The following is a 15,860-nucleotide window of genomic DNA, read 5'->3' as shown; positions in this document are numbered from 1 at the left end:
CTATTTGAAAATTGGTTTCTTATTGATAAACGAAACCCTACCATGTTTTCTGTAGTTTCATTTGCTTCGAGAAACATCTGAGTGGTTTCAAATCAAACAAGGAGCATTACAAATCTTTCAGAAATGCTGGAGAACTATGAAAATAAGTAAGCAAATTGCATTCAAATGGGAGTCGCATTTTAATAAATATAGTATGAATATTTTCTTGTAAAACAGCACATTTAGTTGCTACTCTAAAAGATCGCTGTTTCTGGAGTTTCCTGTCTAACGATCTCATCAATCATGTTAAACTAGACAGAAGGCAATTGTTTGCAGTCTCTGTTTATGGCTTTGGGTGTGTTGCTGTTTAGATTGACAATGCACGAAAACATACAAGCAGTCAAAATGAGAACTAAAAGAAACATAATATCACAGCAAAAAATTTGAAGCACACTGGATAAAGCAAAGACCCACTGCAATGTAAAATGATGCCTTTTAGTGTTACATTATTTAAGTTCTACAAATTGTTTTACAGTGTACTTGTTATAAATGCATATAAATGTAATTCTAATATAAAATCATCATAAACCTTTATGTTTAAAAGTATGGTATTAGAAAAGTTTGTTTTTTCCTTTTTTCTGAACATTGAACAGCCCGACACTGAACAAGAATATTTGGACGTCTCCTGCTTGAAAGATGGGGAACTGTTTCCTTTTATCCATCCTTTGGGCTCTTTGGAGAAATCTAATGACCGATGGGAATTTGGAGCACAATTTTGAGGAGCATCAGGCTGCATTCACACAGCAGGTCTTGATGCTCAATCCAATATTTTTATTTATTCATTTTTTGTCTTGGCATGGTAACTCACTAATGCAACCTCAATCTGACTTTGGTGTGAGTGGTTTATGACAGAAACCAGAATGAGGACAAACTCTTCATTGGCTCTATTTAAAGGTCATGGTACACACAAACACTGCTGTGCTGATTAACTATTTGTATCTTGGAGGAAATGGATGATTATATTTTTCCACTCACTGCAAAAAAAACAAACTTCTAATCGTTTGAATATGACCTTATAACACTTTTCAGATTGATTATACACAATCAGAAGCTCTTTAAATTTATTGCTGATGTCTTTCCACCCTAACATTGATTGTGTTGACATGCTTTAGGCCTGAAGAGCAGAGGAAATCATCACCCAGCTATTTGCTGCTTGGCATCAAGTGTGTGGTTTTCCCTTCATCTCTGTATAAAAAATGATGGATCTGTATCTATTGTTCATGTTACATTTGAGGTTTGTTTTCAATCATTGTAAAACTTCATAAATACGTCTTTATGTCCTGATATCTCAGAATGTGCTTGAATGTGAAAGCACATTCTGTTTTCCTAGAACTGCATACATTTTTAGCTTTTCTTTTATCTAACTTGCAGGATGAACTCGTAGCATTTATGAGTCAAGCATCAAAGACAGTCTTGCAAGGTCTAGGGTTAAGTGAACATTTTAGCTCCTACATGTCAAATAAATGTAAATGTATAGCTTTATAATTGTCGGTTTGCTCTACTTCACATTTTTACTACAGTAAAGTTGTTTCAATTCCAGCTTAGTAAATCTCTTTATTGCATTTATTTCTACTAATACAGTACTGGCATTGTCAGTTTATCAGCTCATTTTACCTTTAAAGAAGCTAGCAGCATTTTTTATATTTTTGTTTTTCAATGTGTTGTTGATGTGCTTGCTGTTCGATTTTGACAAAAGGCTTTTGCTTTTGTATGGCTTTTTTGCATATCTTCTGCTGCTTCACTTATCTGCATAACGCTAGAAGCCAGCAGTGCCATGTATTAATTGTTTATCATGCCACGTAACTTTTCATAGGAAGAGATTATCTGTTCAAAACCATTAATTAGTAACTAACAGGCATGAATAAACATATGAAGCACCTGTGGACGGACTCTGCATATGAAGTGCTTCGTCTTGAATTGGATGGACCTATGCAATCGAATAAACTTTCATTTTGTTGTATCGTTTTGCTTCCAAAATGGCAAAATAGATTAAAAGTTGAGGATCAAGGCAGTTTTTATCATAATGCATCATGTTATGAGCACAGCTGCAACTCAGGACCTTGGCTAACACTTAGTTTCTCAACTCTGTCTGCTGTTTGCCTTCACACAACATCAGATTAAAAGTCTGCATCTGCACTTGTTTCTGCCACTTTAATGAGTAAACTTGTCTCTTGTTCCATTTACTGTCTATAGGTTTTTAGTGTAAATTTAGCTTCATTATCTTCTAGCAGAAATCATGATTATGCTCACCTTCAACATTTCTACAAGTAATATATTTTTATACTTCTATTTGTTCCTCCAACTGCTTTGCTGTTGGAAGTAATTTACAAGTCTCCATTCTTCTGTTCCTCAGTTGAAAATGCAAGCTTAAGCAAATTTATTTGCATGCTGGCACAGATGTATAAAAAACACAAAAATGTTTGTCGGAGCAAAATTTTGCACTAAAAATTAAACCCAACCTTTAATTTGAGAACCTTTTATGTAGTAGGGTGGGAGTATTATTGGCACAATTTCCTGTAATCTGCAAAAAAAGTCTTGTAACTTTCAGAAGAGAGCATAGAGAACCCAGAAATTTGCATCAACGATGTGCAAAGAATTTTTTTTTCCTCCAACTGAATACATTTTTGTTTTTCTGTTTCTCAGTGTGAGATTATGGTACTGCAATTAAAATAAAAATATAAAAATGTGTTTTTCAACACATCTTTATCAGGGGTGCTCAGTTTGACCTTTTGGTGGTGATGTAGAAAGTTTTTTGGATTGTTTTTTTTTTTTTTTCTTCCACAAAGGTCATAACCTCTTGATTAGTAAGACAATCCCCAGGACTTGCCAGCCTGCTAAATCTTTGTGAAAATCTTTCTCAGTCAACTGCTACTTTAATTGGTTTTTCCAGCAATTCTACAGGCAATTCTATCCAAAACTACGTCTTGGTGTTCTAAAGCTGAGCTTCCAATGGTATTATTAGTTGGTGTTTCTTAATCAGCCTGAATTACAAACTGAGGAAACAGATACCTAAAAACCCTATCTTCTTTTAGCCTCATCCTTCTTTGAGGGCATCAGTAATTTTAGTTTCAGCCGGCTCCGATGGGCTTTAGGAGGAGCCTGTAGCTGCTGATTGTTTGAAGAGTCTGAGCTTTATAGAATTAAAGCACCTTGCCTTCTCTAATGAAGTCTGTGAACAGACCAAAGCTCTGTAAGCTAATTAAGGAGAAAGACCTTGCTAAAAGTTGCTTCTGAGCTTCTCAAGTTTTTGGTTCTGTTATTTAAATGCATTTCTTTTAAACAGCCCATGGAAATGTTTGATTTTCATCCTCTACTTTTTCACTGAAACTAACATTAACCAGATCGGGTAGGGGAAAATGAGACATTATATAGAACGTTATGTTCCAGACCAACACCACACCATTGGTTATTGTGAAGTTGAAAGAGGATTAAGGTTTAAATTTTTTATATATTAAAATGGAAACAACACAAACCCTGAGCGCAACTTCCTCTCTAAGGAAATGAAAACAAAAATTAAGTGGTATATGATTTTCACAATTGTATGCCATCTCTTATTTTTGACAAAAGGACCACAAGCCATTTCTTTCTCCATTTTTGTTTTGGTTGCGTTTACCCAGAATGCCTTGTGCTGGAATCCACTACCTGCTTTTGGAGCGGTCGCTGGTCCTCTTGGCATTCAAGTCTGCATTCAAACTGCACCAGAGTTCACTTCAACTGAACCAAGACCAAGGTTTTTAGGTGGACCAAAGTTCGCTTTTCTGGTCCGCAGTACAGCTTGATTGGGCTTTCACACCTTACCAAATTCTCCAGTTTGATTAAAGTGGACTAAGCTGGGCTGATGTGAACGTATGCTCGAAAGATGTGGTTTATTCACCAGTGTTCTCCAACAAACCTCTGAGGCCTTCAAAAAAACCAGCAGTGAATGATCTCCTGCATGGCTGTAGTGTCAGCATCTGTCAGTACATTCAGGGTTAAACAAAGATTGGGTAGTTTATGCAAAGCAATGTTTTTTTTTTTTTTTTTGACTTGTTAAATAAAATAAAGCCACATCATTACTCCCCTCTTAATGCTTTCAAAGCCACTTTTGAAGTTCAATTCCGACTGAGTGGAGGTCATTAAGTTGTCCAATATGAGCACCCCTACGTGTTTAAATTCATTTTGCTCAATAGCAGGACAACATAATTAACGTCATCCACATACTCTGGTATAATGAGAGCTAACGTTTGCCAGCAATGGCAGGTGTTATCCAGGCCTGTGATGGAATATGTTTTGGGGGAGCGACTCTCAGAAGGGACAGACACAATGGCAGTCTGAATGTCAATGGTTTCTTCTTTACTTATGTGCAAGTTTCTGTCTGCAGGCCAGAAAAAAGAGATCTCTTTGTCCCCCACAGGAGGAAGAAATTGTTGGTGTCAGTTTTTAAATTGGACTCTATTCATGTGAGGTCCAGCAGTGGACCTCACATGAGCTCCATTAGCATTTGCAGGAACTGCGAGACATTTACCACCATGGATTGTGACAGATTTCACAAGCTCAGTTTTAGTGTTGCCTTGGGGGGCGGTAGGGTGGGCAGTACTCACCATCTGTTGATTGTGACTGTACCCAACACTTTCATAAGTAGCTGGCTTTCTGCAGTAACCAATAGTCCATTAACAGAGCTGGTGTATGCAAAAATTTAATTTGCAAGTTAAATACACTGGTCATTGAGAAACAAAGATGCCTGGGGGAAGGGGTTGGCAATGTTGTGGCTTTTCTTCATGAAGTTAGGTTTTAAGTTTTTATTGGCAGAGTATTTTTAATTTTGGGCAATGTATTAAGTTTTTACTCATTGCATAGTTCCTGTTGGAATTTTGTGTCCACTCATGCTTACTGAACTAATAGCACTTTGGATTTTTTGTGATGATGCTTTTAGCCTATTTTCAAGTGAATAGGTACATTCAACATGTAGCTTTTATGAGGTGGGTGCAAAAGTTTTCCATTTTGACTTTTCTCTAATCAACACAGGATAGAAATTATACATTGACCGAAATGTATGCATAGTCTTAATACTTAGATAAATGTCTCTTTACCAGTTTCAGTTTCACCACACTTTTTTTTTTTTTGAGACATCAACAAGTTTCTCATTTTCTGAAATAGTTAATTTTAAGAAGCTGAACTGTTTGTCACAGATTTAACATTTTTGGCTTAGTCCATATAGTTATTGCAATAATTTTTCCATTTTATCAATCTAGGCTTTAATTTGAGGTAAAGTTGAAGAACTTGAAGATATTGATCTGTCTTTTACTCCTCACACGAACCCTTATTCTTCTATCACTGCACTTAAGAGTTAGTATAGTGTTCTGATAGTTAATCCTGTCATAATAAGCAATAAATCAATTAACTGCATGATAAATTAAAATGAGCTCCATAATTACCATTTGCATGCTTGCTTGTTTTCTTCCTGTCTCTTGTTTTATCACACTGAATGACAAAAGCCTTCACGCTTTGTATCAATTTTGTTGGACCCTTCCCCTTCTCTTTTCCTTAGCTGAAGGAGGAGTGAACTCTGCCATCAGGTACTTGAACTCTTGTGTCAGGTACTTGGCAGGCACATAGTCTCCTACAGTATAACACGAGAGTCCTGCTAGGAGTAGCAAATGAGATACTGAGTGTTTCTCTTGCATTAGCATTGCATGTTTTCATGTTCATTTGCACTTTTTGTTTATGAAGTCTGAAATGGCAGTTTTTCCTGTTTTTTCTGTCTGTTCCTGTCAATGATAAGTTTTTGGAGGGAAGTTTTGTTTAAGAGACTTCATATTCAATTTTATTCATTGTTTTGGTCGTGCAGAGGTTTTTATTTTAATTTGTTGTTTTTGGATGTTTTTTTGTTTTTTTTTTACCCCTCCAGGGGGTCTTTTGTGGGCTCTAGTGTCCCTTATATGATAGTAGGCTGACAGGAAACGGGGAAGGAGAGGGGGGAAGACATGCAGCAAATGTCGTCGGGTCCGGGAGTCGAACCCGCGACGGCCGCGTCGAGGACTCAAGGCCTCCAAATACAGGTCGCACTAACCACTATGCCACCACGGCACGCCCTGTTTTTGGTTGTTTTGTTTAATTATTTTGGATATTTAAAGTCTTCCAGTTCCAGTGTCAAGTATTTATTAGAAATCACAGATTTATTTATCTTTGAGAGCATGTACTTGCATTATAATGCCATTATCGTTGTTAGTTGAAAATGGTCTCAAAATGACTATCACAAATGTTTCTGAAACAATTTATTGTCAAGCATAAATTAATATGATGGGCTAGCTATGGTCTTCATTGTTTCTTCTGAACATCCCCGTTTCAGAGCAGAGGTTTGGGTCCTAATTGGTGCACTCCGTCTATGTTGAACTATCTTCACTGTGGACAAAATATATTTCTGAAGGGCCAGTAAACCAACAGAAACATCTTAGCTAAAAAATTAAACAATTTCTCTGCAACTTGCAGGTCTGGGTGAAAAGCTCCGTCAGGCAGAGACAACACATGAGTTTTATACCAAAGATAAAGAATTCACAACAAGGGGTGAGGCAGTCTGGTTCTGATGCAGCTGTAGGAAACAACTTCCAACCTTCTACATGTAACCCAAATAGTTCTTTTGGTGAGAGTTCACAATCATTCATATAACATGACTAGCAGATGTGACCTTAATGTAATTTTTCCATCACAGAGACCAAATAATCTTTAATGATAAGATGAATTCTTGATTTATGCATATTACGCTATCATATTTTTTATTTTTATTTTTTAACCCCTTCAGGGGGTCTTTTGTGGGCTCTAGTGTCCCTTATATGATAGTAGGCTGACAGGAGACGGGGAAGGAAAGGGGGGAAGACGTGCAGCAAATGTCATCGGGTCCGGGAGTTGAACCCGCGACGGCCGCATCGAGGACTCAAGGCCTCCAAATACGGGTCGCGCTATCCCCTACGCCACCACGGCACCCCCACGCTATCATATTTTTAAGCACAATTTCATATATTAAACCTATTTTTGTGTAATTATTGGCCTGAGTTTTAGTGTTTTGATTGATGTATGTGAGAAGGTTCTGTATCATTTCAGTCCTGTGGATTGGATAAAATCCACAATAACTTAAAATGTGCAATTCACACTTTTAAAAATCCCTGAAGTTGTATGTTGCACAGTCATTCCATACTAGGTGAAAAATACAAGTATTCATAAAACTACTTCAGTGTAGCTAAACTCTTTTATTTTAAGATAATTTAAATACACATACTGAAGATGACAAGATTAGAGTAAAAGACACAAAACTGAGATCATTTAAAACATAAATTTTGACTTGGTGAATATTAACTTTTCTATTGCTCAAGACTTCTAGTTTGTTGTTATAAAAACTGACAGCAACAGATTGTTTCAGTGACACTCTGCTAATTATGTTTCAGCTTAATTTTCCTTTGTGGCCTATTTCTATGTAGCTCCTTTAATCATTAAATTAAATTAGAAATGTGGCAACTACCACCTTGACAAAGCAGGTCTTTTTTATTCAAGTTGGTGGCATTGAAGTCTGAGAGTTAAAATATTTCTGATTATGCCTGGATGAAAAGGAAAGTGCTGTGGAGTCCGTCACACACGAGAGTGATCATGATCTGTTAAATTTGATAAATAAAAGTGCTGGAATTTTTAATATTTTCCATTAGGGTTACACAGAAAAGCTTTTCTCTTATTCCACCAAAGCATGTCATGGAGTTGAGACTTCTTTTTCTGTGAGAAACATGCTTTGATTCAGTTATCTAAATGAACATGTCCTTGGCAGCTTGGCATAAACCAACTGAGAGATTAGTGAGTGATAAGTATGCTTGACAGTCCGGAAGCATTGCTGTTTTCATATGCGCCTCATGTTGATATCTTCCATTTAGGAAGATGGCACATGACTCTTGGAGCAGCAGCTGGGTTTCAGCGTCTCGCTTCATTATGAATCAAATGATCATGCCGTTGCCGTGTTAATGCTGATTCAGTCGGGACTGAAGTCACTGGAGCGCTGTTGAGTTAGATCAGTAAATTGTCCAGAAGAATACTCCGAATTGTCCCTTCTTTCACTTTCATCTGAAGCCTCATATTTTCCAGTTCACATCTGATGGCATAAAATGTGAAGAAACGACCGCACTGTGTGCCCAGTCAGGTGAACATGCAGCAGATGCACAGACTTTAATGGCTTCTAATCGTTTATCACTTAGAGGATGGGTTATTTGAGCCCCATAACGGTTTTATAGTTTCCAAATAATCGCTGATGAATATGATGGCATCTAAAAACAAGCTAAGATGCAGCTATGTAGAACATGGCATGAGTGAACACAGTGGCGCAAAAGGTGGCTATGCAGTGTATGCAATGCATAGGGGCGCTGCACTAGAGGGGGCGCAAAAACGATGTGGGGAATTTATTTTTTATATAGTCAGCATTTTATGTACTTAACAGCTGTTTGTGTATGAAATGATCAATAACAGAGGAACAGCACTGATTAGGCGCCCCCCTCCCATACAGGCAGCTTGGGCAGCGGCTGAGGCGCGTTTTGTTTTCTTTTAAATTTGTAGTAATGCCTCAACAACAGGGAGCTAAAGATGGGGCGCAGAAAAAACTCCGGGGCCCAAAACAGAAAACGGAAGAGGGGGAAGGATAAAGATGTTGGAGAGACGAAGAAAAGCTTTTCAAAGTGGTTGAAAGACAGAAGGTAAGAAATGTCCGTGTATCAGCAAGAGAGTTGTAAATATTCAGGTTAGCTTAAGCTAGCCTACAATGATGATGTTTGCATCCACCTCAAAAATATGTAGTTGCGGCCCTGAGTGAACAATCACAACAGTGTTAGATATCATCAAAGGAGAAGCATGCTGTCTCACATTGGCTGGATTGCTGGTTTAAATTTCAGTTGGTGTTTTGGTTTGCTCTTTTTCTGTGTCGGACCAAAATTCGATTCAGAATCTGTGGAAAGAATTTAAAAAATAGCTGTTCAGACACTCTTCATGCAGCCTGAATGGGCACAACAATCTATTTTATAAAGGGCTAGATACAAATACATACCACACTTTTTCAAAACATTTTATAGGTTTTATTTGTTGTTTTCATCTATCACATAAAATCCTAATGAAATACACTGAAGTTTGTGGTTGTAATCTCAAAAAACACAAATAAGTCTAAGAGATATAAAGATTGCATTTTAAATTAGTAGCCTATATATTTGTTTTGACGATAGTTTAGAAATCATGCAATGCATATTAATGAAATGTAAATGAATGAGATTGTAGCCAAGTGGCTAATTTTCTGTCTGGTCCCTCATGATTAGTTAATAATTGTACGATTATTAACTAAAGACTTACAAATGGCTTGAATGCACTGTGCCTCAGCTTCCTGCTTTGGTGGGATAAAAACAAAGCATTACTGATCTGTGGGGAAGAAAAGAGGGTCATCAAATAATCAGTCGGCGAATGGCAACAGCATTGATAAATCACTGCTCATAAAGGCTTGTAATTGAAACAAATGATAACGGCACATGTTAACAATGGAGATGAGTAAGCTACTTACAGTGCCAACAGAAATGGGTTATGGGATAATGAATCACAAAAGCGGATCCTATGCTTTTCATGCAGCACCTTCCCTCCAATGACGAACAGGTAAATTATTAGAAATTCTGTACCCAAACAATCTCCAGTTATAATTGATGGTAATGGTATTGATCATTCACCCTATCAGAGCTGTGCTGATTTGATTCAGCATTGTCATTCATTGAAGCTTCAGACCATCACCTTACACTGCAACGAATTATCGCTATCTGAAACAATCATTCGCACTCGGTGTAGCTGGCACCAGCAGACGAGGTGCTATGGCGATGATGAGCGCTATCACCACAGCTTTCTCCTCTGGGGCTCGACAAACATGATATTTACGACAAGTCCCACTCCCTGACAAACCGGACAAGGCTGTTTTCCAAACCTGCCTCATTTTAGTTTTATGGGAAGTGGGGAGAGCGGGTGACAGAAGGAGTCGATCCAGAGTGCTGATGCTGGCAATGTGAGTCTCCTTCCCCACACCTACTATTTCTGGGCTCCCAGCTTCCAGCACGGTGCCATTAATCAAGCTCCAGAAGTTAAGTGTTACTGGAGGCATTGCTGTGTTATAAATTGCATGGGAAATGCATAATTAGTTAGCAACAAATCTATTTTACAGTCATGCTGTAGTCAGTTGGGGATGCATTTCGTTCCAAATGTTTTTCTGCAGGGATAATGATCACTCCTTTGGATCAGAAGTATTGTTGGCTCACCTGATGCAATTCAAATTTAAGGATCCTTCGGAGAACAACAATGGTTTTCTACCCAGGCAGACATCCTTTGCAGATCTATATTTTGTGTAAAACAGGAGGCATGTTTGCACCCAGCGAATCCCTCTTGGTAGGACGCAGTAGAGATGCATTTTTCTTGCTCTCTGCAATGTCACAATGCCAGATTTAACTGACATACAGTTGGGGAAATTGCTTTTTGTTGCCTAAGATACACAGGCAATTTTTCCCAATAAGTTCCTGATTTCTTTGACAACTTGACAAGGTATGTCCACTTCTGCAAAGTTTTCATATTTCACAGGATCATTAAGATCTGTGTTCCACTTTTCATATGTGCTCTGAGATGTCTGTTTGGCTTAAAGTGAAAAGAAGAAAACGGAAAAGCATTCGCTCATTATTCCCTGCCGTCTCGAGCCCCTCACTGGAACCTTAACCCAGCCGCTGACGGTTTTCATGTAATTGGCGCGAGTGTTGCTCCTGCTGCCATTTTTGTGTTTTTGATACAGCACGGCCATCTGAACAGAAGGAATAGGGTGCAAAGTGTCCCGCACTGCAGGCGGCAAATTACTTCTTAGAACTCCACTAACACCCCGGCGCAGCGCGGAGCTGCCGTAAAGGCAAAACAATTTGTCCAACATGAATAGGTTCCCTGGAGACTGTCTTAAGTGTTAAATGACCTGAGTGAACTCGATACTAATCCACGGCTGGGAAGATATTCAGGCACAGACGGCTAACACTTATACCCTCTGTGCAGCCGTTTGAAGACTGTTTATGCAAATTCAAGGTGATCTGGATTTTCTCGTGGTTTAGTTTACTGTCTCTTTCAGCCCTCCGGAGACTCCCTGCAGTCACTTCTATTCTTCTTCCTCCTCTCCTAACCAAACCTGTCAGTGGGAGTGGGCATGAATATAATATGATAAAACTGCTTCATACTTAATTAAGCAGCTTGAGTCATAGTTTGAAAAATTTGGAAGATTTATTTGACAGTATAAGTATATGGAAACCCATTTGTGCCACTCTGATGGAAATAAAAGAATGAGTAACACCAAGATAATTCAATCAACATTTTGAGAAATATCTTCTACCTATGACATGGGTATCTTATAATTTTGAGGTAAATATAGTTATAAGGTAAAAATCTCTATTCTTTAAAGAATAGTAAAGTATAAATATGATCAAGAAGTATCAAATATCTGAGTCAAATGAGATGACTTTATACAAACCAGTATTTATTTATTTTTTTCATATTTCATAACCTAGGAAGCTTCTCCTATTGTGCCCTCTAGCCACCAGTACCTCATCCCTGCAATATTGTTGCAAATAAACCACTTTTGGCATGAAATCCATTTAATTCTAACTTTTCATGTATCAATTAAGAACTAAGAAAAGATTGATCTGCTTAATTTACTGTTTGATGGGAATATTTTTCATGGTGTAAGCTAATTTAAAGTACATAATTAGGTTGACATTTCATATTTCACATCGGGACAAGAATGCCTCATTCTGTTTTTTTCAGTTTTTAGATGCATAGCACAACTTGAATGTAAATAAACCAGAGGAATGCGTAGTAGATTGAATCAATAAAACTGAAAGATTTGCATTATCAGTTCTATTTATTTTAATGGCAAATGTCTCAAAGCATTTTACAGTAACGCTAATCAAAACAACATACATCATCCTGTCTGGTGAAAACACAACAATCTGAATACTCATTGCAATAAAACTTAGCATGTAACAGCCCTGTAAGTATAGTTTCTACAGATTTGAACAAAACCATTATGAAATTACAAGCACTAATTATGAAACTGTGTTTTTGTGTAGTTAAATCCCTACTAGCGTTTAGAATAAATAAAAGAAAAACATATTTATTTATTTATTTGAGCCACCCCATGGTGGAGTGGCACCGAAGTAGTGGACAACCCAGAACCAAAAACAAATTGGTCTAAATTAAAAGGCTGCGGACTACAATACATTATGTTCTCTGTGATAAAATATTTTTGGCAATTTTATGCATAAAGACTGCAAACCTGAAGTCTTAACAGCTCTAAAAAGTATTTAAATGGTTGTGTTTTTTGTCAGTTTTTCAGCTTCTTGGATTTCTATAGGCTTTGTTATTACAGTAGGGGGCAGCAGTGAGCTATACTGTAGATCAGGTTTGACTTCCCTATTCTTTTTCCTCTCCTCTTGTAAACAGGATTGTGCTCTGCCCTCCAGACATCTGGTAGGTTGTAAAGGGAACAAATAAATAAAAATAAAGGGTTATGAATGACGCTCCGAGAATTTATGTTTGCCGCAATTGCATAAATGTATTATGTTTCAATAATATAATCCTTATTGGTACATGGCCTGTTTGTGTCAGCGCTTATGTTTAAGTGTGCGTCCTGTTTTTGTGGTTATGTCTTTGTAAAATGAACACAGGGATGTGAGTAGAGATGGAGTGAAGTTAGACAGGAACCATAGCTTGACAAGCAGTCGCTTTACAATACAGAGAACAGATCATTAATTAATGTTGCCGACAGTGTGAAGTGAATCGATTCACCCCCTGAGCACGACACGCACTAGCACTCCCGAATAACAGGGGCGTAGGGGTAGAGGAGTAGTATGGGTAGAGTGGGGGTAGCATGGGGAATCCACACTCCCCTTGTCAGCTCACCTTCGTTTTAATCACTTCTGATTGTTTCCAATGGCACACAGTAAATATCCAGTGGGAACACTGCAGCTCATTCAACCCCCTCAGTTCTCCTAGTCAAGCCCCCTTTCTGTCTTTCATGTTCTGGCCCAATCATTCACTCCCTTACGAAGTGCTTTGATTAAAGCAGTTGTTTCCAAAGTGTTTTGTCATGCTTCTGTTTTGTGTTCTCACTGAGCCCGAGTTATCAGTGCACACGGTGGAGTGCCTTTGCTGCTGTCAAGGGGTGACAGCTGGCTCCCCGACCCCAGACACAAAGAGGCTGCGATGACTGGTGTGTGACCAGAATCTCGCCCGCCTACCCAACCTCCCATCCCCGCAGCCCGGTCTGCCCTGATACTTTGCTTGTGGCCCTCTCTCTCTTTAGAAGCCACATCTCATATGGGTCTGGCCAGCTATGGAAACCTGCTCAAGCCAATTAGAGGCAGCCGCCAGCTGGGCTTCTCCTCCGCACTGCCACCCCTCCACTATGCTCTGCCTTGTCCCCTCTCTAGTCCTCTCCAATGGCTTCATGCTCAGGCTTCCCAAAATCAGAGCTTCTGTCATGCTCTTAATCACTCTAAGCTGATGGGAACCCTGTCCTCAGCACGTGGGTGGAAGCAATGATTTGTGACACATCTCTTCTCTGTGGACCCCAAAAGCACTCACTTCCACGCCATTCCATGAACACAAAGTAAGTCGGGCAGATGCACACAGCAGCAAGAGGTCTGCAGTCTCCCCTGCCAGATGCTGTGTTTTTGTCTCTAGCCACACCAGCTGCTTTGAATCAAAGATTTGGAGAAAATAAAGCAGTGTGCCGTTTAGTTTGTATCTCAGTGGCTGGACTCTTGTGAGGACAGCTCTGCTGGACTCTGACACAAGCTTCCTGTCACTTATTATATATAGTAAATAATTACTCTGTAAAATCACTATAAAATATGGAGATTTACTCTGTAAATCAAGATATTTTTTTTTGCATTTATAATCACTTGCTTGAAATTACGTCTCATGGGATTATCTTTTTGGGAGAAAAACAATTTTAATACATGGTGACAGCCTAAAGTTGTTTTGAGTCTTCCAGCAGAACATAATTAGTGATTTCAAGTTATTTTTCATGCTAATAGCTTTCAGTTAACTCCTGTTGCCTCACCTGCAGCTCAGAGAGAGAGAGAGACATGACAGGTTTCATATCACGTAAAAAAAAGAAGTTGCTTTCTGACAAATAAAATGACAGACCCTGATAACATGTTTGACAATATGTGTCATTATCACTCGCACAAGAAACAATTGTCACAAAAACAATCTGTTCTTGGTTCAGAATGAAAATAGATGGATTGTAGCAATGTACTCATCAAACATTTCTCGTAGAATAATAGCCACATTGTTGGTGGATGGAAATAGATTTTTGTTTATTTTTTTACAAATATGCATTCAGCCCATCTGCTTTAATATTGTAATATCTGCTGCACCTGGAGCTGCAAGCCTTGTGGGGTATATCTCTATCAGCTCTGCACATCTCAAGACTGAAAATTTCCCCTTTCTTTTTTCAAAAAATAGCTTTAGCCTAGTCTAGTAAGAGGAGAGTATCTGTAAGCATCAATGTTTACATTTTGCCACAGGTTCTCTTTTTGATTTCTTTCTTTCTTCTTCTAGCATAAATATTTTCTAAACTATACCGATGCATTTTAGGTCTGGCTGCATGTTCAATGTTAATGTCCTGCTGGAATGTGAACTACAGCCCCATTCTCAAATTTTTCAAGATTGCCCTGTATTTCTCCCTCTTTTGTCCTGTCCTGGCAGCTTAGGCGAATAGGATGGTGAATCTGGTTGCCTTGAAGTGTCAGAGGTGGATTTGATAGGCCAGACACTCATAAAGAGTTACAAGGAAAGAACATAAGGAGTTGGGAGGGGAGGGGGGAAGAAATAACAACAACCACGACAAAACAAAAATAAAATAGAATTACTACATAATGCAACCAATATTAATAGAAAAAATAAAGATTAAAATAGCAGCAGGCAGATTAACCAAATCTCATTTCTTCCCCAAATTCATTACAAGTTGGAAATATTGAAGATTTCTGCTTTATCCTCCTTGTGTGTGCATTTAACTTGTGCATTTGTGGTGTTTCCCTGTTTGCAAATGTACACAGAAGCAGAAGATGTGTGGAGAGGTTGGACATATCACCATACACCTTTCCATGATGTCTGAAACTTGTCCCTGCTTAAGCTGCTGCCGCCACCAAGCTATTCTAGGGATGATATGTTGGAGGCAATGTAGATTGTTGGTTTTCCACCACACTATGTTGTTTATGTTAGCCAAAAAGTTAACCTCTTATCTTTTCTGACCAGAAAGCTGTCTTTCATATGCTGGTCCTCTACACCACCATTTGCTGGTGGCAAATTGCAAACAGAGCATTTTCTCTGCAGTCACTGTTTTTCTAAGGCTGGATTTGTTAATTCCTGACAAATTGCTGTCCTGTGGACAGATTCTCCCACCTGAGCTGTGGATCTTTGTAGCTCCTAATTGGTTTTCATGGGTCTCTTGGTTGATTTTCTAATGATGTCCTAGACTGGGCTGTCAGTTAGATGGATTGCCATGACTTGGTAGGTTTGAGCTTGTGGGATATCTCATTGTCAGATAATACATTCGTGTGAGTTGTTCAAATTGAAAGGCAAACTACATTGTATTTTTATTCCTAAAGTGTGTATATATATATATATATATATATATATATATATATATATATATATATATATATATATATATATATATATAATTTATTATTTATTCTCTTTGTTTTGGTCTCTCACTTAAAAACCCAAGAAAATATGTTGAATTTTAAGGATGTTGT

The sequence above is a fragment of the Xiphophorus hellerii genome, chromosome 22 (genome assembly GCF_003331165.1).
Source record: "Xiphophorus hellerii strain 12219 chromosome 22, Xiphophorus_hellerii-4.1, whole genome shotgun sequence".
In the NCBI taxonomy this organism is placed as follows: Eukaryota; Metazoa; Chordata; class Actinopteri; order Cyprinodontiformes; family Poeciliidae; genus Xiphophorus; species Xiphophorus hellerii.
This window is presented reverse-complemented; position numbering follows the sequence as displayed.